At 52.7% G+C, this 24,727-nt stretch overlaps 1 protein-coding gene across 2 annotated transcripts in view; it reads left to right on the top strand.

Moving 5' to 3' along the window:
- The window catches only part of LOC119979037 (neuron navigator 1-like), an 806,372-nt gene that overhangs the window by 95,483 nt on the left and 686,162 nt on the right, over positions 1–24,727 (top strand). For both annotated transcript variants that reach the window (XM_038821010.1, XM_038821009.1), the window contains exon 2: positions 4,419–4,512. The gene's annotated coding sequence lies outside the window, so the exon portion shown is untranslated. The remainder of the gene's footprint in view (positions 1–4,418; positions 4,513–24,727) is intronic.

The following is a 24,727-nucleotide window of genomic DNA, read 5'->3' as shown; positions in this document are numbered from 1 at the left end:
CCCGATGCAGGTTACCTCGAATGGGCATTGAGTGCCTAACAACAAATTCCCCACCCCCACTTCCGAGACTGCAGGCTGGGTAGTCTTGGGGAGGCTTGGGAGAGCCGTGTGGCTCCCATTTAATCCTTGAACCACCATCAAACTCCAGTGGGTTCATTGCAAGCATCAGGCTGTTCCCAAGTCTGACTCAATCATGGGAGGTTCTTCAGGCGCCAGCAAACTGACGCTCGGCCCCCTACATGATCTAATTTCCCACTGCGATATACTGGATTCAATCCTGCCCTGGGTGCCTAGTGGCTAGTACTTCAACTGCACACTATTCCGGTTGTTCCAATGTTGAGTCTTCTGGCGAACCACCACTGCGGTGAAGTTTCTGGAGAAACAGGGCAGCTCAGACAGCAATCTCCCAATTTCGACTGTCAACTGCATGTATGTGGATGCCAGACGTTTGTGTCTGATTTACTCCTTAAGAACAGTAAGCACCAACAACCCAAAGACAAACAACCCAGATGTCACACACTGGCAAGTTGTGACTGTTTCAGTGAGGATTCACCTCGGCCACAAGTGTCTTGAGATAAACAGTTTTGCTGAAATTATTTACTTCCTCTTTACAAGGAATCACAATAAACACGCTGTGTTCAGGACACAGAGTCAAACAAACCCATCCCAACAGCGTTCCCAAGGACTTGATGGTGAGGAGGAGGGCAGAAATGTTTTTTTTTCTGCTCCGGTTTGTGAATGTGAATGGCACAGGTGACATAGCTGGAGGCCACATCTTCAATAGAGTGTAAAATTCCTTGCCACCATACTGACTGCTGTGCCCTGGCTCGTCACTCAGTTATACCAGAATGTTCTTGGTGGATCTTCTGGAGGATGCCCTGGGGCAGAGCTCATGACACCAAAACATTTTTGGAATGTTATTACGTCAGAAATTGTTCAACGTGACATTACATTCAATTAATCTTCTTCAGTAGCATATGTTATCTTTTGTTTCCTCATTTATTTGATATAATAAAGTTATTATCAGATAAAAATTATGAGATTTCTCCATTGGAAGGCAGTCACCTAAAACACATGTAAATGGCCAGGGGGATGGGTTGGGAGCAGTTGGTGGTGCTGATACCTGGTTTCAGCACAAGAATGCAGCTCAAAATTCTGCAGAAGCTCCTGTGGCCTAAGCCAACAAAACGAAAGTTTAAAAACAAAACTCATATGAATTCTTGAGAACCAGGAGCAGTGGGAGTCTCCCAGAAGACTGGCTAGTAATCTGCCCCCACCTTTTTATGAACCCCCACCCACAGGACTTACTTGAAATGTATAGCTGGTGAAGCAGGTAACCTAAAAGTCATCACCTTCGTCAGGCGAGCTGGTTGTAGAGTTGCAACCGGCACCAACAGCTCGCTGCAATGATAATAATAAATAATAATCTTTATTAGTGTCACAAGTAGGGCTTAAATTAACACAGTAAGAAGTCTTACAACACCAGGTTAAAGTCCAACAGGTTTGTTTCAAACACGAGCTTTCGGAGCACTGCTCCTTCCTCAGGTGAATTTAAATTGACACTGCAGTGAAGTTACTGTGAAAATCCCATAGTCGCCACACTCCAGCACCTGTTCGGGTACACTGAGGGAGAATTCCGAATGCCCAAATTACCTAACAGCACCTCTTTCGGGACTTGTGGGGGGAAACCAGGAGCACCCGGAGGAAACCCACGCAAACACGGGAAGAACGTGCAGACTCCGCCCAGACAGTGACCCAAGCCAGGAATCGAAGCTGGGATCCTGGTGCTGTGAAGCAACAGTGCTAACCACTGTGCTTCCGTGACCCAAGGGCTGCAGTGATTGTTCCTTCACCCAGTTTCAACTCAAAGCCTTGCTTCAACTAATTTCCAGGTCAACGGATGAAATCTTGAGCCAAACAATGGAAATCGCCATAGACCCAGAGGCGGCTCTCTCCTTTTGTGAGTGAGAGAGAGAGCTGCCTGAGGGTGATATAACACCTCAGGCAAGGGACAAGGTTGAGAAGACAGGGCCTTCATGGTAACCTCAGCCTGGACAGGAATTGAATCAATGCTGTTGGCAGCACTCTGCATCACAAACCAGCCGTACAGCCAACTGAGCTGACCAACCTCCCTCGCCTAACCTCTGAAGTTTGTTATGAGGGAAGAACATATCAATGTATTCATAAAGCAATTAGAGGAATTGTTAAAGATTTCCAAAGGGCGACGCAATTGGAAATTACGGTAAGAAGGCAAGCAGGTTGTTCAAAAGACTGAGATTAATCAGAAATGAATGGTTTTGTCAGATCTAATGGCCTGTTACTTTTTCTGAATATGTTTGCGTTACCATAGCAACGTAGCTTAGTTGTGGAAATAGAACCAGCTTCCTGAGGCTTCTCTGATAGCTCAGCTGGTTAAAGCATTGATTAGACCACTGCTTTCTGGTGTCATAGGCCTGTGCTCCAGAGTTACATTGATTGATGCAGGTTTTTTCAAAAATACATTTTGGGTTGTATTTTTATTTCATTGTTAGTGTGAAATGCGAAAACAAAAAGATAGATTTTGCACTGTTTTGTGGTCATATGTGTAAAAATAACTCAAATTTGAAAATAACAAGGTGCTGTGAAAATAATTAACAGTCATCAGAATAATTGGAAGTGACCAAATAATAAATAATTGATTCAATGCCACCACAAAGCCTTGATTTTTGCAGGATCTAATGAACCAGTGAATGAAAGATCCACTCAGCAACTAGAGTTGTGTTGGCTTTTTGTCAGTTCTTAGCTTATTCAAATAATCCTTGTCCTAATTGAGGTCATGCCATTTTATTCAAAAGTCATATGCTAATTTCACATATGCTAATTTCTATATATTAATCAATTACATTTAGATTCCTTATCTTCATTAACATCAGTGTTGTTAAAATAGATAGAAGTATGAATGGTTATTGAAAACAAAATGGGCGCAATTTAACAGAAATGAAAGTAAGAGTCCCGTGTCGGGCACGTGTAGCCGGATATGTCCGAGTGCTTTCAGCGCTGAGAGTGGCTCCGCTATTAAACGGGACTCTGCTTCATTTCTGGGCCTCGTCGAGAAACGTCCCACCAAGGCAGAACTTAGGCTCAGTTCCTACAGTAATAAGCTCCGCTTGCCAGTGCGTGCCGATTTCTGGATAACCACCACGGCCTTCGGAGCCCCCCAAAGCCCCAATGAGAGGGTCCTTGAGCCCTTCCACCCACCAACTCATAAGGGCAGGGCACGTCCTGGACCGATCCCCAGCACGGGCAAGCTGTCACCTGGGCACCTTAAAACTGCCAGTACCACCCGGGTGGCACCGCCAGGGTGCCAAGCTGGCAGTGCCACAATGCCCAGGTGGCATGGGGTATACTACGGTACCATCCTGCCGAGAGCCCTACCACCCAGGGGCCCCTGATCACCTTGGAGACCCCTCATGAGTTGGTATGCCCAGTCTACGCTCAGGGATCTCCAGTGCACCCTCACCTGCGGATGTCGCGGTGGTGTAGAGTGGCTTCAATGGGAAATAACATTGACAAGTGGTGGGAGTAGGGAATCTCACCGCCACCGAGAAATGCGCAGCTGGGAGACTGGAGAATCCTTCCCATAAGATCCTGAGGGGTCGTGATAGAGTAGATGATGAGAGGATGTTTCTCCTTGTTGGAGGGGGGGGGGGGGGAACTATATGTAGGGACACAGTGTAAAAGTCAGGGGTCTCCCATTTAAAATGGAATATCATGAGAATGTCTTTCTCTGAGGATCATGATTCTATGGCCAAGTTAGTTAGGTTCTTTATTGACAACGGAGTCAATGAGCATAGAGGATGGAGAGAGGAACATAGAGGCCATAATTAGATCAGCCACGATGATATCAAATGGCCGAGCAGGCCCAACGGGCCAAGTAGCCTATTCCTGATCCTAATTCAGATGTTAATATAAAATTGTCTTTGATTGTTAGCATACACCTCTTATTTTGGATATCTGCTGAGTCTTAAATCAGATATTCAGGTAATGAGCATTTAATAAATTTGCAGTAATGGTATTTTAAACGATAAAATCTGGGCAGTATTAGTCTCTGATTCATATGAATGGATATGATGACCGTTTTGGAATGTTTACAATTATGTTTAAAGCTTGGCAGGTTGAATATCTATTTTCTGAATTAAGTCACATTTCCATTTGTTGTTAACGGTTACTCTGATCAAACCAAAGGGATAGTCAAAGGTAACAGTTTCCAGCTTTGGAAAACTAAATAGAAAACAAATGAATGGCTTTGAATCAGTACAGCTATGACATTTATATATATATCATTCTTCTCATCTTGATGCTTTTTATTTAAAGCTCAGCCCAGCCCTGTAACCTAATTTACCTTCACAAGAAAATACCTATTTTCTTTTTACAATTAGGTACCTCTCAACTGTGAACTCTGGGAGAGAACTATGACAGTATTGTCATGCTTCTGATGGCAAGATCTTCATGAGGCCTGTCCAGCATGGTATGGTGAGTCTCTTGTATTTCAGAGCTTGCTTTGCAGGAATTGAAACACATCGGAAAAATGTACTTTATAGAGAAAATGGTGTAACTGTTGAGCACTTCTTAGACAAATCCGTCAATTTCTTACGGTGTTCCCACAGGGGCCAAGTACAATATTCAGATCAAATAGGATGGGCAGGGGGTATCGGGGGTCATGTCGGAGGCTCGAGAGATCGGGACGCCATTTTTAAAGAGAGTCCCAATCTCCCTGCGCTGAGGGCTTTTGGCGAGTGGGGCTCCTCAGTGCAGAAACGGGACTAAGTGCAGCCTTGGCCACGTGTTCCCCGCTGAGGCCCCGTATCTAACCGGAGACACGTTAGATAGTGTTGTGTTTCTTGCCATTGCGAGCACCGGGAATTAAGCAGCGAAACGTGCTCACAATGGGACATAATTCCCACTTGGTTAAATCGCACCCATAACTTATTAAAACGATTATCCAGTGGAAAACATTTGTCTTTCATGCTTTTTGTTACAATTTTTGCTTGATGGCCTGGATCAATATTGTGGGCCTGAAATTTTTACTTTTGCCCAGAGCTTGTGCCCCTTACCTGAATTTAAATTGTGAGTTATGTCATTTCCCAGGAAGCATTGCCACTGCTCACTTAACTGTGCTGATGGGATCTTTTTCCTTTGTTTCTTGCAGTATGCGCTAAAAAAAATGTCAAAATTATTCGGGAAGAAAGAGCTGGCAGGAGGCAATCTGTTCTTGCTGGTCTCATAAAGTTCAAATTTGACTGTTTTCTGAGCAACTTCCAATGGCTTGTGAAAGAGTTGCAGGCTAGGCCACTAAACACCAGTAGAAATGAATAAAGTCGTTTCCTAGGCTACAGTGATGGTTGTTTTACTTGAAGGGAATTTTCTATGTTCAGGTGAGCTAATTAAGGCAGTGTTGAAGGATGGTTACAACGGGAAACCGATTAAGCAGATCTGACTGCTGATCTCTGTACAAGACAGATGTATTGATACATCCAAGAACATAAGAACTAGGAGCAGGGGTAGGTAATTCAGCCCCTCAAGTCTGCTCCACCATTCAATACATTCATGGTGACCATCTCATTCTCAACTCCACCTTCGTGCCTGCTCCCCATAACCCTTCAGCCTGCGACTAATTAAAAACCTATCCATCTCATCCTTAAATTTGTTTAGTTTTCCGGAGTCCACTGCACTCTGGGGTCGGGAATTCCACAGATTCATGACCCTTGAGTGAAGTAATTCCCCCTCATTTCTGATTTAAATCTAGCACCCCTTAGCCTAAATCTATGGCCTCTCGTTCTGGAATGTTCAACAATGGGCAACATCCATTCTATGTCTACCCTATCAATCCCCTTTAACATCTTATATACCTCAATTAGATCTCCTCTCATTATTCTAAACTCCAGCCAATATCGACCTAAACTGCTCAATCTCTCTTCATAAGAGAAGTCCTTCATCCCGGAATTAATCTAGTGAACCTTCTCTGAACCTCTAATGCATTTACATCCTTCCTTAAATAAAAGGACCAAAAACTTTGCGCAGTACTCCAGATGCAGTCGCACCAATAGCCTACACAGTTTCTCACCATTTAGATAAGTTGTTCTTTTGTTCCTCCCACCAAAATGGATAACCTCAAACTTATCCACGTTAAATTCCATCTGCCAAATCCCACTCACCTAACCTATCCATATCTATTTGTAAATTTCTTATTTCCTCATTGTGTCTTGTTTTCCCACCTATTTTGGTGTCCTCTATAAATTTGGCGAGAGTACCTTCTATCCCGACGCCTGATAACCGAACTATGTGGCACCCCACTAGTTACAGCTTGCCAACCAGAAAAAGACCCATTCATCCCCACTCTCTGATCCTACCAGGTTGATATCCGGTTTGACGGGGCTGCCCTGTGAGGAGTGATTGGTTCGCTTGGGCCTCTTATTCACAATAGTTTAGAAGGATGAGAGGAGATTTGATTGAAATGTATAAAGTTCAAAAAGGCCTGGACAGACTAGATGCAGGGGAGGTTGTTTTCCCTGGTTGGGAAATTTAGAACCAGGGGACGCAGTCTCAGGATACAGGGTAGGCTATTGAGGACTGAGATGAGGAGACATTTCTTCATTCAAAGGGTAGTGAACCTGTGGCGTTCTCCACCACAGAAGGCTGTGGCGGCCAAGTCACTGAATGTATTCAAGAAAGAGATAGATCATTTTTTTTATTTCAATGGTATCAAGGGATATGTGGAGAAAGTTGGATATGGCATGGAGATCGAAGGTCAGACATGATCATATTGAATGGTGGAGCAGGCTCAAAGGGCCGAATACCCTACTCGTACAACTAGTTTCTATGTTGTTTGAGCAGCATAATTGGAGTCAATACAATTGCCATTCGAAACACTGCTTTAGATGCCTGAACAGATTTGTGTATGGGTGAGTAGGTATTGTAATACAGGATGGCTTGGCACAGGATCATCACTGCCAGCTGTTTAGTCACAAGCTTATCATCCCAAGAGTATAAACTTGCAAAAGGAGCCCATGAGTAGATAACACGATAATAATGACACTGAAATGCCTTTCTCATCAGCAAAGCAGTACATCAGACTCTAAGAGGATAGATATTCATCCAAGTGGCTGACCTCCCTATTTCTCTGAAAGGTTTGCACCACGCTTTGTCCCAAACCACAACTGCAATATTTTCCCTGTAACAGAGATGAGGAGGAATTTCTTCAGCCAGAGGGTGGTGAATCTGTGGAACTCTTTGCTGCAGAAGGCTGTGGAGGCCAATTCACTGAGTGTCTTTAAGGCAGAGATAGATAGGTTCTTGATTAATACGGGGATCAGGGGTTATGGGAGAAGGCAGGAGTATGGGGATGAGAGAATATCAGCCATGATTGAATGGCGGAGCAGACTCGATGGGCCAAGTAGCCTAATTCTGCTCCTATGTCTTATGGTCTTATGATTATTACACAGACTCCGTTCGACTCGATCCTTGAACAAGGCTAAATTTGTATTGATAGTGTATCAATAATTATTCAAATGAACTGAAGCTTCAAATTTCAAGCAGTAACTCAGCTTGTTGTCTAGCTTTGCATCAGTGACCAGGCAGTAAAACCCAAATTTTACCTGCACTGTCAAATCATTACTGAAATTCTGTTCATTTTTTGCACCAATTAGTTGCAGACCAGTGCTCGAGATCTAAGAGCTGTTTTCACAAATTAATTTTCTGGCAGAGAATTATATCAATGTAGAACAGGTACATCACAGGAGTCATTACTAACACCCCCAACATGTTTCCTTCATTGATGCAATATTCGTCTGCAACAAAACAGGAACGTCAACAACAGAGTTACATCATACCCATCGCTTCAAAGAAAAGCAACAGAGGGAAAAAAACCAGTAGACCCCGAAGGCTGGGGGGATTATATTGCAGTGAAATCCCACAATGCAATCCAACCCCTATCATGGCCCAGGACAGAACAGACCACCGTCACATGATTACAATACTACAGAGGACTTGCTGTTACATGTCCAAGTAAAACTGAGACCTCAAACCTCGGACCCTGAGTCTCCCATAGAGAATCACAAAAAGAGCAGGGAGGGAGAAATAAAGGCCCTAGTTACCCGACCCCACCATCAGGTAAAACAGCCAAAGAGGGAGACCCATATCAGTAGAAAAGCCTAACTTGACCCAAAGGAAAAGTCAGATACAACCCAGTCCTTATCAGGATAGCAGACAGTCTGCCTGGGCCCAAAGAGGATTTAAACACAGATGCTCAAAAACAAAATTGAAAGAAAAAGGCTTTAGAAGACTCAAAACTGATTAGCTCTAACTGTGGAGGTGGGCCTTCCTCAATCATAGCGAGGACAAACTAAAACTTCCAACACTAACTTCCACGCCTAACCTCACTCCTGCTCTACTCATCTTCCCTTCAAATAAGACAAGGGGGGGGGAGAAAACAAAACCACCCACTACTTCCACCACAAGGATTATCAGATATTATAAAGCCCAAATACGTTTAGGATAAAGACTGTGCACAACTCAGCATTCAACATTCAGCTTAACGTGATATAAATTTGTTAAATCAGAATAACCAATGGTGCAGGTCATCATGCCCACATTACCCTGTAGGAAGAGAAAATCAACAACATCAAGCAGACAGAAACATGATCAATAGAGAGTGAAGTCCAGGAGAACAACCGAGATGCAGAACCATCCTCAGTCTAAAAATCTTTTTCACTGGTGCACAAAGGAAGCAAAAATCAAGGAGAAGGCAGGATCAAGATCAATGAGCACTCCTTGGGATTTTTCAAGGATTCTATGGTTGAAGCATGAGACATCATTATGTCCACCAGGCGATTAACAACCTAGGCTCTGGCCGGGGGAAATACTTGATCGGTTTGGCCACCGACACCTGGAACAGGACAACACAGGGCCTGTGCTCGGAAGGCCAAACTAACACCAAGCCTCGAGTACAGGATTCGATGTGCTCCATCAAAATCTATAGTGTTCTCCCTGTACAACAAGGACCTCATTGTGCACCTCCATCACCTCCGTAGAAACATCCCGCGGCCTTTGGGACTGGGCCTTGACGATCTGTACCGCAGACCCACGACTTTCAGCCAGAACAGGATCGTCGTTGGCAGCCATCATCCATCGATGCACACCACACCGCCAGGACGGGGGCCCGCCAAAATAAACTATGCCACGAAAGGCAGGTCCCCAACCCAACTCCTTCTAGCTGGCATGAATAAGCAGGGATCTAAACATTCTATCTCAGCCCTATCACACCAAAATATCAGCCATCAGTTCCCAGGACACAATGCAACCTATGCATGCCTAGGAGATGTGTATAAGAAAAGACAAATTAAAAACGAGCGGAGCTGGAGCACGTAAAAATGCAGCCACTACTGCGCTCATCACGTGACCCCCCCCCCCCCCCCCCTCCCATTACCTTTTCCTAGCGATTCACAAACCTCACCTCATACAAACACTCCCTCGCATTGAATTGAATTTGTGCAAAGCAGTAGAACTTGTCCCTTACCATTCTGGAAAATGCCAGTAGCATGCAGCCAACAGCAATCTAATTTTATACCTTGCACCTCCCACTAGATGTTGCTCGTACACCTTAGAACTCCCTTATTGTGCACTATATCGTGCTAGTATCACCTTAGCTTAGAAGGTAGAGTTGGTGATATTGTTTGATTACTGTGTTCATTTGATATTAGTTTGTCTGCTAGTTTTGTGGATATAGTTGATCCCATGTATTATAAACATTATGGAGGGATGGCCTATGTATGCATTAAACATTTCCATGTACTGGTTCCAGTATCTTCTCGGTTACAGTGATGCACAAATGGCACTGTGTAAATGTTTTATTTGGACAAGGGGCAATTGTATAAAAATGTTTATAAATCCATAATCATAGTTGTTGCCTTTTAGAACATAGAACATAGAACAGTACAGCACAGAACAGGCCCTTCGGCCCTCGATGTTGTGCCGAGCAATGCTCACCCCACTTAACCCACGGAACCCGTATACCCGTAACCCAACAATCCCGCCATTAACCTTACACTACGGGCAATTTAGCATGGCCAATCCACCTAACCCGCACATCTTTGGACTGTGGGAGGAAACCGGAGCACCCGGAGGAAACCCACGCACACACGGGGAGGACGTGCAGACTCCACACAGACAGTGACCCAGCCAGGAATCGAACCTGGGACCCTGGAGCTGTGAAGCATTGATGCTAACCACCATGCTACCGTGAGGTAGTTTCAATCTAAAAGACCATATTGTTTGTCTCTGTACAGTAGATGTGTGGGATTCGGATAGCCACATGGGAGAGGTCGGAATGTTGACGGTACAGTTACATGAGTGATTGATTGGACAGAAATCACACAGATATTTCAATGAGAGTTTAGGACTTTTCCCCTTTCAATGATTAGCTGCAGGGTTTGGAAATCCACATATGTGGAGCAGATGGCTTCATTCACAGTCTAGAATAGTCTACCATGGCTTGTCAAAGCAATAGAATTCAATTTTACTTCAATTATCATATTAAGATTTTTATGATATTAGTTCAAAATTGCAGTAATTGTTTTGAAACCTGTATTTAATTTTAGTATCATTAAATCTGCAAACATTCAGATGAGAACAATAATATGACACAGTCTCTGGTGCGTGCAACACTACATGTTACTTAATTGCAGTTTCAAACTTTAATATATCAGGACTTAGTAATAAAATGTCCTCATTGTGCTCCTGACTGTAATTTTATGCTGGGTAATGTTTTTTACTGGTGCCAGCTGCTGTTATGTTGTCTTGCCTAAATTTCATGAAGCGGCAGGCAATTTAAATGTGGGGACAACACAGCTGGGTCCATGTCCAATTTTCCCAATGTCTATGTGCACACAGACTTCCTCTGGGTAGGAATCTTTGGACAAGAATCAGGATTTGAGGGACTGTTGTTGTTTTCCATTCCTCTGCGGGTCCAATCTGTTGTGCTGGCTGAAGTCAGCAAACTCAGCACGGATCACCGTCAAACCACCTTGTGTGTGTGGCTCAGTTCGTTATCATGTTGTTGTCCAAACTTTCACGTGCATCATTTGCTGGTGATTTTGATTCGATCCTCCAAAGGAAATATTTAGACATTGTGGTATTTTTAAATGGGGAGCTGAAAACGTTTCGTGGACGTTATCTTCCAGCATCAATTGATGCCGTACTAGCAGTATAAATCTTCGGTGGAACGCGATCGGGGCAATTCTCCGGGCACGTTGCGCCCGGCGCAAATCCTGTTAGCTCGGATTCTGGGAGAAGCTTGAAACAGGATTTGTGCTTGATACCAAACAGTTTCTGATGCTCTCGACACGCTCCAGCTGGCAGGATCTGCTTTAAGCCGGATTCTCACAGTTCCTGCAGTTCAGTTCTCCCACCCGCAGGTGCAGCATGAAGCTGGAGTGAATCAATAGTGGTCTCCACAAAGCTCTTCAGGGGGTTAAAGCTGTTTGGAGGGCTGGAAGGTTCCAGGTTGGGGATTGTCCCTGGGCTGGGGGGTTGTGAGGGGCTTTGCGTCTATGAGGCCTTCAAGCATCCTTAAATATTGTGGAGACCCATAACAGGGGCAATCACAGCTGCAACTTTTCTGTCCTACCAAACACTTCCAAGACAGAGCCCTGCTGTAGCTTCTCTTGTGAAAGCCAATTTCACCTCCTTGATTTTTTTTATTAGTGTCACAAGTCGGCTTACATTAACACTGCAGTGAAGTTACTGTGAAATATCCTAGTCGCCACACTCCGGTACACTGAGGGAAAATTCAGAATGTCCAGTTCACCGAACAAGCACGCCTTTCAGGACTTCTGGGAGGAAACCAGAGCACCGGAGGAAACCCACACAAACACGGGAAGAACATGCAGACTCCCACAGACTAATTCTGACTGTGAGCAGCCTCGAGCCTCAAAGCTGAAGGCTATTTCAAATGAGGGATTAGCCTTGTTCATTGTGAGAGCACTTCACGCCCCTGAACCCTGAAGTGGCTCCTTGAAGAAACAGGTTCCCTGTCTGAGAGGATGATCGGTGGACTGGATGTCCTGCCATCTTTGATGCCCGAACAGTGGGCAGGATTCCCTGTCCCGCCGCACCAGTTTTCTGGTGTGGCATGCCCCACCCGGCAGTGGGATTCTCCGTCTCGCCAGTCGGCCAGTGGGGTTTCCCATTGTGGGCAGCTCCACGCTGTCGGGAAATCCCCAGGTGTCGGAGCGCTGCCGGCAAAATGGAGAATCCCGACAGCAGAGAATTCAACCCAGTGTGCCTGTACTCTAGGAGCGCCATAGAGGCAGCTGCCAACAATCAAACACCAAAAGGTAGGGCTTCACCACTGAGGAACCTCTCGTGGCTAAGTGTCTGGATTGGGGGACAGCTGAGCACAACCTCACTAATGTTCCCGGTAGAGGTCTGGGATCGAGGGGTTCCTCATTTGGGTGGGAGTGTGTGTGCAGAGCGAGGTTTGTCAGCACAACTGGTTCGGTGGATGGCACTCTGAGAGAAGATTGGAGAGTCATGGTAACGGTGGTGGAGGCCTGGATATTTGAGGGTGCCAGGATGAAAGAACTAGCTGATTGCCAGTCTCTCTCCTTCTCCAGTTCTTTCCAGATACCAAAATGTTTGCTGGAGTTGATCCCACGGAGCCTGTCCTTGCTTGTCACAGCCGAGGTGGGCAGACACGAAGAAGGCAGCCAGGCCAAGCAGGCTGGACGTAGCACCCCATGTGCAGGGGGCCATCGTATTGAGGAGGGGGCCAGAAGGGGACACCAGTGATGAGCCATGGTGTACAGGAGTCATCAGTCCTTCCTCGAGCTGACGGACAGCAGATGCCTCAGACCACGGCGGAGACCCATTTGAATGAGACCCATGCTGCCACCCATGCTGTCATCGAGCAGTGCATCGGGCTGCTAAAAATGCGGTTCCGCTGCCTGGACCTCTGTGGTAGAACTCTACAGTACAGTCCCCGGACAGTCTCCTACTTTGTAGTCATCTGCTCCATCTCCATAATCTGGCACAGCAGCGGGGCGATATGCTGGGCGAGGAGTTGAAGGAGGAGAAGGACCAGGATAGGCTAGAGCATGAGCCCGAGGAGGAGCCAGAGGATGGAGGACAGGTGGCAGCAAGGGTCCAGCATGCCAGGACAGAGTTTCCAAAGGAAAACCCGTTCGAATACGGAAGTACGCTTCCTCTCATTGAAATATGAAAAAGCTGCCTCCCGAAATACATTATTTGGTTTTTTTGGTGACAGGGCCTCACGCAGAGGCCCCACCCCTCCTTTCTGCCCCGCACACTATCAGCACATGCGTGCCTGACATGTATGGGCTGTTAGTGTACAGGGTGGAGAGGAGAGAGGGCGCCACCTCTGCGCGGGGCCCTGTCGCCAAGGAAACCAATACATACATCGATGCCTCACTATCAGGTGATCCTGACCTTCTCGCAGTCTCTGAGACATTGAGGTGCCCGGATTTTATTGGGGTAAAAAAAATCATGTCGAGGGAGGGTGGACTACAGTAAGTAGACTCAACACTAGCTCTATCACTGATCTATGTATTTATTTATTTATTTTTAATTTAGCGTACCTAATTCATTTTTTCCAATTAAGGGGCAATTTAACATGGCCAATCCACCTACCCTGCACATCTTTGGTGAAACCCACGCAAACACGGGGAGAATGTTTAAACATTGATCTATGTATTTAAAGAAAAGAAAGTGTTGGAAATACTCAGGTCAGGCAGCATCGATGGGGAGAGAAGCAAAGTTAACATTTCAGAATTGTTGAAAGGTCATTGATCTGAAATTTTAACTCTACTTCCCTCTTCTATACTCATGGAGTGCAGCTGATAATACATTGCACATTATTAAGTTTCAGCAGGATGCAGTTCATAAATCCTTGTTTTACTCGTGGAAAATGCACCTTTTTACTGTGAGCATGAAACAAAAATGCTGAAAAGTAAACCTGAATTATAATGCATCTGATTAACCTTCTGCTTTCTGCTTTTGGTGGCCATTCTTTTCTTTGTGCTCTTTTACCTTTCATACTTACTATCATAAACCCTAATTTGAACATCAAACCTACTAATGCTACTTCATGAAAATATTTTTTGAAAGAAAAGAAATGCATTGGATTCCTTTTGTCTATATTGTTATGGGAGCGGCGTTTTCAGAACCCCAAAATGTATCATGGAGTTCAACCAACCTCTCCCTTTAATGTATTGTTAGCTTTTGAAGCACATGGCTTGTTCTCCAGGTGTGGGATTACAATTATGGACACGTGGGTTTATAAACCCAAAACAATGTTTATTCCAGGAATTCAACTTAACCTTTTAAATAAACATTGGATCACTTAAAACCCCTTTCTTCTAAGATACCCCCGAAAACAATACAACACTAAATAATCCTTCAGTTGTTCCTTTAAACATCCAAGAGACTTAACACCTTTAAACAGAAACACATCAGGTTAAAGACATTACTATTATGAGTTTAAATCACCCAAATGATTCAGAGATAGTCTTTCATGGCAGAGATCACAGCAGATCCCAGCTCACTGCAAACACAGACACACCAAAGCTCTTTTTCTCAAAACCCAGCTTTCTCCTTTCAAACAGCTCACAGCAAACCAGCCAGGCACTTTTCAGCTGCTCTCTCTCAAACTGAAACCAAAAAACAGAAGTGAGCTCAGCTCAGCTTCCCCCCCTGACATTACTTCAGTAATATGAGCTGCTCCATTTCTTAAAGATACTCTCACATGACAATATACAGTTTCTTGTAAGAATTTAATTAAGTTAATCAAGCATTCAGGACAATTTTAAACTTCATGTAAAAAGGTTAGCAGCTCTGCCAGACGGACCAGCGAGGCCTTCACCGTCTCCTGCTTTTCATGAGTTGAGCTGTGTCCATCAGCTCAACATCCCCTGTGGCACCGCTGGACAGCGTGGAGGTAGGTCATGGCGTGGTGTGGCCACAGGAGAAGTGACGGCGTGGCCGCAGTCTGTGTGTGGGGGGGTGGAAGGGGAGGTGGGCGGTGGAGGGGGGTGAGGGGACGAGTGCTGGGGAGGGAGGAGAGGGCAAATCCCGGGGAGGGGGGGCGAGTGCCTGGGAGGGGGGAGAGGGTGAGTGCCTGGGAGGGGGAGAGGGCGAGTGCTGGGGAGGGGGGAGTGGGTGAGTACCAGGGAGGGGGGAGAGGGCGAGTGCCGGGGAGGGGGGGAGAGGGCGAGTTCCGGGGAGGAGGGAGAGGGCGAGTGCTGGGGAGGGGGGACAGAGCGAGCGCTGGGGATGGGGGAGAGGGCGGGGGAGGGGGGAGAGGGCGAGTACCGCGGAGGTGGGAGAGGGCGAGTGCCGGGGAGAGGGGAGAGGGCGAGTGCCGGGGAGGAGGGAGAGGGTAATTACCGGGGAGGGGGGAGAGGGCGAGTGCCAGCGAGGGGGGAGTGGGTGAGTATCAGGGAGGGGTGAGAGGGTAAGTGCTAGGGAGGGGGGAGAGGGCGAGTGCCGGGGAGGGGGGAGAGGGCGAGTGCCGGCGAGGGGGGAGAGGGTGAGTATCAGGGAGGGGTGAGAGGGTAAGTGCTAGGGAGGGGGGAGAGGGCTAGTGCCGGGGAGGGGGGAGAGGGCTAGTGCTGGCGAGGGGGGAGAGGGTGAATACCGGGGAGGTGGGAGAGGGTGAGAGCCGGGGAGGGGGGAGAGGGCTAGTGATGGGGAGGGGGGAGAGAGCTAGTGCTGGCGAGGGGGGAGAGGGTGAGTATCAGGGAGGGGGGAGAGGGTGAGTACCGCGGAGGTGGGAGAGGGCGAGTGCTGGCGAGGGGGGAGAGGGCGGGGTGGTGGGAGAGGGCGAGTACTGGGGAGGGGGGATAGGGTGAGTGCCGGGGAGGGGGGAGAAGGCTAGTGCTGGCGAGGGGGTAGAGGGTGAGTGCCGGGGAGGGGGGGGAGAGGGCGGGGGAGGTGGGAGAGGGCGAGTACCGGGGAGGTGGGGGAGAGGGCGGTGGAGGTGGGGGATGGCGAGTACAGGGGAGGGGGAGAGGGTGAGTGCCGGGGAGGGGGGGGGAGGGCGAGTGCCAGGGAGGGGGGAGAGGGCTAGTGCCGGCGAGGGGGGAGAGGGCAAGTGCCGGGGAGGGGGGAGAGGGCGAGTGCCGGGGAGGGGGGAGAGAGCGAGTGCCGGGGAGGGGGGAGAGGGCGAGTGCCGGGGAGGGGGGAGAGGGCTAGTGCCGGCGAGGGGGGAGAGGGCGAGTGCCGGGGAGGGGGGAGAGGGCTAGTGCCGAGGATGGGGGAGAAGGCGAGTGCCGGGGAGGGGGGAGAGGGCGAATGCCAGGGGGGGGGGGGGGGGTGAGTGCCGGGGAGGAGGAAGAGGGCGAGTGCTGGGGGGGGGGAGCGAGTGCCGGGGAGGAGGAAGAGGGTGAGTGCCGGGGGGGGGGGGGGGGGGGGCGAGTGCCGGGGAGGGGAGAGAGGGCGCGTGCCAGGGAGGGGGGAGAGGGCTAGTGCCGGCGAGGGGGGAGAGGGCAAGTGCCGGGGAGGGGGCGAGTGCCGGGGAGGGGGGAGAGGGCGAGTGCCGGGGAGGGGGGAGAGGGCTAGTGCCGAGGATGGGGGAGAAGGCGAGAGCCGGGGAGGGGGGAGAGGGCGAGTTCCGAGGAGTGGGGAGAGGGCGAATGCCAGGGAGGGGGGGCGAGTGCCGGGGAGGAGGAAGAGGGCGAGTGCTGGGGGGGGGGGGGGGGCGAGTGCCGGGGAGGAGGAAGAGGGTGAGTGCCGGGGAGGGGGGAGAGGGCGAGTGCCAGGGAGGGTGGAGAGGGAAAGTGCCGGGGAGGGGGGAGAGGGCGGGTGCCGGGGAGGGGGAGGGGGGAGAGGGCGAGTGCCGGGGACGGGGGAGAGGGCGAGTGCCGGGGAGGAGGGAGAGGGCGAGTGCCGGGGAGGGGGGAGTGGGCGAGTGCCGGGGAGGGGGGAGAGGGCGAGTTCCGAGGAGGGGGTAGAGGGCGAATGCCAGGGAGGGGGGGGCGAGTGCCGGGGAGGAGGAAGGGCGAGTGCCGGGGAGGGGGGAGAGGGCGGGGGAGGGGGGAGAGGGCGAGTGCCAGGGAGGGAGGGGCGAGTGCCAGGGAGGGGGGAGAGGGCGAGTGCCGGGGAGAGGGCGGGGGAGGGGGGAAAGGGCGAGTGCCGGAGAGGGGGGAGAGGGCGAATGTCGGGGAGGGGAGAGAGGGGTAGTGCCGGGGAGGGGGGAGAGGGCGAGTGCCGGGGAGGGGGGAGAGTGCCGGGGGGGGGAGAGGGCATGTGCTGGGAAGGGGGTGGGGGGCGACTGCCAGGGAGGGGGTGCGAGTGCTGGGGAAGGGGGAGAGGGTGAGTGCCAGGGAGGGGGTGCGAGTGCTGGGGAGGGGGGAGAGGGTGAGTGCTGGGGAGGGGGGAGAGGGCGAGTTCCGAGGAGGGGGGAGAGGGCGAATGCCAGGGAGGGGGGCGAGTGCCGGGGAGGAGGAAGGGCGAGTGCCGGGGAGGGGGGAGAGGGCGGGGGAGGGGGGAGAGGGCGAGTGCCAGGGAGGGGGGAGAGGGCGAGTGCCGGGGAGGGGGGAGAGGGCGGGGGAGGGGGGAGAGGGCGAGTGCCGGGGAGGGGGGAGAGGGCGAATGTCGGGGAGGGGAGAGAGGCGTAGTGCCGGGGAGGGGGGAGAGGGCGAGTGCCGGGGAGGGGGGAGAGTGCCGGGGGGGGGGGGGGAGAGGGCGAGTGCCGGGGAGGGGGGAGAGGGCGAGTGCTGGGGAGGGGGGAGAGGGCGAGTGGCGAGTGGCGGGGAGGGGGGTGAGGGCGAGTGCCGGGGAGGGGGGAGAGGGCGAGTGCCGGGGAGGGGGAGAGTGCCGGGGAGGGGGGAGAGGACGGGTGCCGGGGAGGGGGGAGAGGGCGAGTGCCGGGGAGGGGGGAGAGGGCGGGGGAGGGGGGAGAGGGCGAGTGCCGGGGAGGGGGGAGAGGGCGAATGCCAGGGAGGGGAGAGAGGGCGAGTGCTGGGGAGAGGGCGAGTGGCGAGTGCCGGGGAGGGGGGGGGGGGGAGCTGGTGCCAGGGAGGGGAGAGAGGGCATGTGCTGGGAAGGGGGTGGGGGGCGACTGCCAGGGAGGGGGTGCGAGTGCTGGGGAAGGGGGAGAGGGTGAGTGCCAGGGAGGGGGTGCGAGTGCTGGGGAGGGGGGAGAGGGTGAGTGCCAGGGAGGGGGTGCGAGCGCTGGGGAGGGGGGGGGGCGAGTGCCAGGGCGGCGGGGGGGGGCGAGTGCCAGGGAGGGGGTGCGAGTGCTGGGGAGGGGGGAGAGGGTGAGTGCCAGGGAGGGGGTGCGAGTGCTGGGGAGGGGGGAGGGGGTGCGAGCGCTGGGGAGGGGGGGAGAGGGCGAGTGCCAGGGTGGGGGCACGAGCGCCGGGAGGGGGGAGAGGGCGAGTGCCGGGGTGAGGGGAGAGGACGAGGGAGGTTGTCCGTCTGGCCAGATGCTAACCTCCAACAGTCGCGCCCATGCAGCCCACGGCACCTGGCTGCGGGGGGGTGGGTGGTACGGGCATTGATGACATGTCGTCATTCCCCCCCCCCTCCCCCCCTCCACCCCCACCCCCTGCAGGCCGTTATGTTAGCTGATTAGCCGGCGATGTTGGCCGCCGCGGCGGCAGCCACACTTCTACATGTTGCCCTGGGGGAGGAGAAGGAGGAGGAGTGTGCCAGGGAGGCAGCGGAGGCTGCTGTAGAAGAGCATGCCGCAGAGGGGCAGGGGGCAGCCGCCCAGGCTGGAGGGCCGCCTGCCCGACAGGACGAGGAGGAGGAGGTGGTTGTTCCACGGCGACGGAGACACCCGAGGAGGTTCCGCGTGTACCGGCCCTGTTCGTCGTACCAGGACCTCACGGACCGGGCATGTAGGAGGAGACTCTGGATGAGCCGGGAAACCGTGGCACACATCTGCCACCTGATGGCACACCTGGCTCCGCGTGGCACTGGGGGAGGACACCCTCTCCTCGTGTCTGTCAAGGTTACGGTGGCCCTGAACTTTTATGCCACGGGGTCGTTCCAGGCGCCGAGTGGGGACTTGTCCGGCATCTCGCAGGCATCAGTGCACCGGTGCATCCGGGCAGTGACAGACACCCTATATGCCATTGCAGACCGCTACATCCAGTTCCCTATGGACTGGGCCAGCAGCGGGCTTCGCTGCCGTGGCTGGGTTTTCCATGGTCCAGGGGGCGATCGATGGGATGCACATCGCCGTGCGGCCACCTGCAGATAACAGGGCTGTGTTCACCAATAGGAAGGGGACCTATTCCAGAACATCCAGGTGGTGTGCGACCACCGCATGCTGATCCTGCACGTCTGTGCCCGATACCCTGGCAGTGTACATGACTCATACGTATTGGCACAGTCTTACATCCCCGGCATGTTCGAGGGACGCCAACCCTGGCTGAGTGGCTGGTTGCTGGGCGACAGGGGTTACCCGTTGCGGTCGTGGCTGATGACGCCAATACGGAAGCCACAGACTGACGCGGAGAATAGCTACAACGATGCCCATGCAGCGACCATAGGTGTGATAGAGAGGTGCTTTGGCCTGCTCAAAATGCGTTTCTGGTGCCTGGAACCCTCTGGTGTGGCCCTCCAGTGCCCACCAGATAGGGTCGGCCGCATCATTGTGTTGTGCTGCATCCTGCACAACATAGCCCAGCAGAGGGGTGATGTGGCGCAGGCAGAGGAGGGGGGAGTGGAGGATCAGCAGGACGAGGCGCAGTCCTCCCCAGATGAGGAGGATGGGGGCAATGGTCAGGACAGACGGGCTGGACATGAACGGGAGGCTGCCCACCGTTACCGGCTGGGCCAGCGGGCATGGGGCAGGCTGATAGCCGCACGGTTCACTGACTAGGGGGACACCACGGCACCAGCCGACCACCCTCACCCCCCCCACCCACCCACCCACCACCAACACCCTCATCCCCCGTCACCCACCCACCACCAACCATCCCCACCCCATCCGCAAGCACACAACCCCTCCATTGCACATCCACCTGCGGCACAACGGTCCGGGCTCACATGGTCGCCGGTGGATGTGTGTCTATTGCAGGCCATGGAGGATGATGACGATCTGCTCTGCAATGAGCTCCTGGCTCCACATCGTTGGAAAATGTCTGACCCATAGCCACGGTACCACCCTCCACCGGGACCATCCCTGCATGTGGCCGTGACACTGCAGCGCACGGTGCCCAGGGGGATGGCGAGGGTGACCCGGGGGGAGGGGTGGTGGCACACTCACCTGGGGCCGACATAATACCACCCCTCACACACACACTGGCGCTCACCTCACACCACACCCCCGCACGCTTCGGACAGAGCACAAAGGCAGATTAGTATGTGTGAAAGTGATTTTAATGACAAACAGTCCACACGTGCCCTAGCCCCTATAACTCGTCTGTGCCCTGCACCCGTGCCAATTTACTCAGTGTCTAATTGTTCGGCCTTACAGGCCCTTTGGCTACGTCTAGGTGGTTCCAAAGGCGGTACAGCAGAACTGGAGGTGGACTCCTGTGATTCCTGCCCTGTGACTCGGGTTCCTGTTGGCGGCCGTTTCCTGGGAGGCCCGGCCTAGATGGGCCAGGCTGCGGCTCGGGCGACTGGGATGGCAAGCTGCCAGCCTGCCCTGCCCGTTGCCCATCAGATGCACCTGGGACGGAAGGGGGGAGTCCAAGGTACCGCGGTGTTCCGGGATCTCCCCTACAGGGGGACCTGGGACAGGCCCCAGCACCTCCTCTTCTCTCGGGGTGCCCGATGGCCCCGGGCCTCTACATGGCTCGGGGGTACGAACGGACCAGACATCCAACGCCCCCACCCCCCCCCCCCCCCCCCCGTCACCTGGCGCTGCCAGTCCTGGAGGCCCGTCCTGGTATCAACAAGGGTCTGCAAGTTTGCAGCCATGGAGCTCAGGGAGATGGCCATCCCTGTTTGTGCCTGGGCGACGCCGGACAGCACATGGGCAATGGCGCCGATGCCCTCAGCGATGGCCTGCTGAGACTGGGCCACTGCCTGCAGAGACTGGGCCATTGCCTGCTGAGACAGGGCCACGGCGTTCAGCGCCTCTGCCATCTTCCACTGGCACTGGCTCACGGCTTTCTGTGAGAGGGCAGCCATGTCCTGGGCCACAGACGCCGCCTGCACAGAAAGCCACAGGCCTTGCATACTGCTCCCCATGTCTGACACCGTCGCACCCATTGCCTCCACCGCGGACGCCACCCGTGCGGTTTCGGCCTGGGTGGCACGCATGACCGGCACCACTCCCAGCTCCTGGACGCGGGTGGACTCCTCCACCTGCGCCTGCAGCCGCCACAAGCCGGCCGTCACCCCCTTCGATTGTCCGTGGTTCGGTGACTGCATCGGGTCTATGGGTGGGTGTGGTGACTCCAGGAATCCGGGACCTCTCTGGGCGGCAGATGTTTGCTTGCGCCAGAATGCCCTCGGACCTCCTGGCCCTTCTGCTGCTCCTACCTCCACCTGCTGTACCGGTACGGCTGTGTTGTGTGCACCAGAAGCCTCATCACTAAAGTGCCCAAACCAAGGTGAGTGTCTCTGTGATGGTGGAGGGTGTTGGAGAAAGCAGTGGCGTTGTGTCGTGAGCATTGTCCGACCCAGAATCCATGGTCCCCTGGGGTGGTCGTGTCCACCCATCCGCTATGTGTCACTATCCTGGCTTTCAGTGTCATGTGTGTCGGTGTCCCGGGTAGGGCTGTCCTGGGTCGGGCTGTCCTGGGTAGTGGTGTCCTGGGTAGGGCTGTCCTGGGTAGGGCTGTCCTGGGTAGGGCTGTCCTGGGTAGGGCTGTCCTGGGTAGGGCTGTCCTGGGTAGTGGTGTCCTGGGTAGGGCTGTCCTGGGTAGTGGTGTTCTGACATGCCGGAGGGACCAGGCCTGTCCCTGTCTCGTGGCCGTCCTGGGACGTCCTGCGGGCAGTCGGCATCCGTAGGGACGGGTGCCTCGACGTTTGGTCCTGCAATACACAATACAGCATGCATGGTTAGACACGCAGGTGGCGATCAGGGAAAATGGGGGAGGGGGTGATATTGGGGAGGGAGGATGTGGGGTATATGGGGGAGATGGGGGATATTGGGGATATGTGGGAGGGGAGATATTGGGGGAATGGGGACGGGCCGTGGGGGGGGGTCTCACTTTGTGGCGCGCCCCCAACCTCTGCATCGGCAACCTCCCGGTCCTGGGGTCTGCCTGCCAGTTCTGGCGCCCTCTCTTGAACGGTAAGTGGTCTCTCATCAGCTGGGCCCCTTCCTGTCCTCTGATGCTCCCTGTTGTTGTGTGTGTGCTTCTCCAGTGGGGGGCGGGCGGGTGGGTGGCAGGGATAAAGGGCAACAGTGTTAGGCAGGGATATACATGCAGGCCAGCATTTGACTGAAATTCCATCAGCTCTGGGCTAAAAGCTTTCTCTGTCACAACACATTAGGGTTAGGGTTAGGGTTAAAGTTGGTTGCACCTGGGGGTGTGCCGCACATCGGGGGGGTGGGGGGGGGGGTACTCACCCTGGCTGCCCTGATGAGGTCATTCACCTTCTTGTGGCATTGTGCGTCTGTCCTTGGTTGTACAGCCACAGCGTTGGCGGCCTCTGCCACCTCCCTCCACAGGCGCCGGCTGAGGCGTGGGGCAACCCTGCAGCCGTGTCTGGGGTACAGGGCCTCCCTCCTCTGCTCTACTGCGTCAAGGAGCACCTCGATGACGCACTCCTGGAACCTCGGGGCTGCGCGGCGGGCAGCCATCTTGTCGGATCTCCGGGGGGGGGGGATGAGGGGGGGTGGCCTCTTTTGTGCTGTGATGTCGCCTGGCGTCAATGACACCGCGCATTCGCGGAGGGCGGCTCCGTCATGCCCATTCTGGGCCGGAGAATTTGCGCCATTTGGGGGGACCCGACGCTGAAGTGATCTGCACCATTTGTGGCGCCGGGTCCCGGCCATCGTGCCGAGTATCGGAAAATCCCGCCCTGGGTCACTAAACAGAGCACGAGAGTGATGTCCACTCTTTGTGAGGACAGCTCTGCCGCTCCTCAGGATCTGATTAAGTCTGACTCCAGTCTTTCTGCTGACAGCGCGCCCACACCCATCCTAATGACTGATGTATTGGGCATGCTGGGTCTGCGAGGACTGCGTTTACCATAGCAGTGAGAGAGACAGGCTTCCAACACTTGGGGAAATGCAACTCTATTTTATTGAACTACCAACTGTTAAACATACTTGAACTGTGGGTTGACACTATGCTGAGTTGACTGGAGACCTGACACTAACCTGACCAGACTATCTTGCTGCCACATGGTGGATGTTCGTGTTGTTGCTCACGGGCTCTGGCTGTCACAGAGGCTGGATCCCAAGAGAGCGGGAAAACTAGTGCCCTGTGGCTTTATAGTGGCCGTGTCCTGTCTGGTGATTGGCTGCTGTGTTCTGTGTGTTAATTGGTCATCCTGTGTGTCAACCAATGTCTGTCTGTGCACCATCATATACTTGTGTGTATATTATGACAATGACGGAGGGCAGGATTCTCCGGCCGCAACCGCCCAGCGACCGGAGAATCCCGCCTGAGGTCAATGAAGTTCTCCATTGTACGCGGCTCACCTATGGCATTCTTGCAGTGGGGGGTGCAGGAGAATCCAGCCCAGTCTTCATCGGGAGCTTTTGATCTTGGACCACTGTGGGGTGGGGGACAGAATGGGGGAACAGGAGGAACAGAGGGTGTGGGAAGGCCCACTGTGTAAATTTAAATGACAAGGCCCTGCCTTCTCAACCTTGCCCCTCTCCTGAGGTATGGTGATCCTCAGGTTAAATCACCCATGTTGCTCGTTTTACTGGAGTGTATTAACACGCCTCCGTTTAAAGGCCGTGTGCTTAACACTACTATGGCTCTGTGTTTGTAATTATGCTCAGGAGTCGCCAGGTGTCGTATTTAGACACCTCACAAGTATATCAAGGTCAGGTTCAAAGTAATAAATCTGTACACCGATTAGTAAGTCCAAACGATTGATATTTATTATGACAAATATAATAAATACACATGCATACGCTAAAGAGACTAACTTACTTCTAATACTAAACAACTAAAATACTTATCTAGACAGGAACAGGCAAGGTCAAGGAGCAAGGCCTTCGTCCCGTTCTTGGTCTGCAACTCTCAGGTACTTAAAGTTGTCAGGATCTAGCAAGGTCTGGATCACGTAGCGATCGTTGTATTGGCACTTACAGTTCGATGGCTGATGGCTCAACGGCTGGTGATGGAACTGGAGTCAGGATGCGATGTATCAACAAAGCGGAGCCGGAGCAAAAGTAGCAGTCAGAGCCGGAGCCAAAGCAGACCGAACCATGTGCGGGGTCTACTTTTATAGTTCCTAGAAGTCCGTGCCCCTTTGGGGCGGGCCTTTTACCTGCCATGTATCGATTGGGCCTTTCCCAATCGATATCTTCTAAACCCCCCAATCTGAGGGTCGTCCCTCGATGGGTGGGCTGTCCCTATGGTTCTTTGCGTTGGATACAGTGGTGCCGTTCTGTCTGGGCGTCTACTCAAAAGTATCTATTGATACTTAAATGTTTCTATTGTGCGGGGTCTGGATCTGGATCACCTCATTACTTTGTAGATCTTGTTGCCATTTACACCTTTGGCTGAAACTCTGCACCTGGCCACAAACTGGTTTCTGTACGTGCAGAATGCTAATTAGTCTTCTGCAAACTGCTTGT

The sequence above is a fragment of the Scyliorhinus canicula genome, chromosome 15 (genome assembly GCF_902713615.1).
Source record: "Scyliorhinus canicula chromosome 15, sScyCan1.1, whole genome shotgun sequence".
NCBI lineage: Eukaryota > Metazoa > Chordata > Chondrichthyes > Carcharhiniformes > Scyliorhinidae > Scyliorhinus > Scyliorhinus canicula.
Note: the sequence above shows the minus strand (reverse complement) of the source record. Positions and strands in the feature narration are given on the sequence as shown.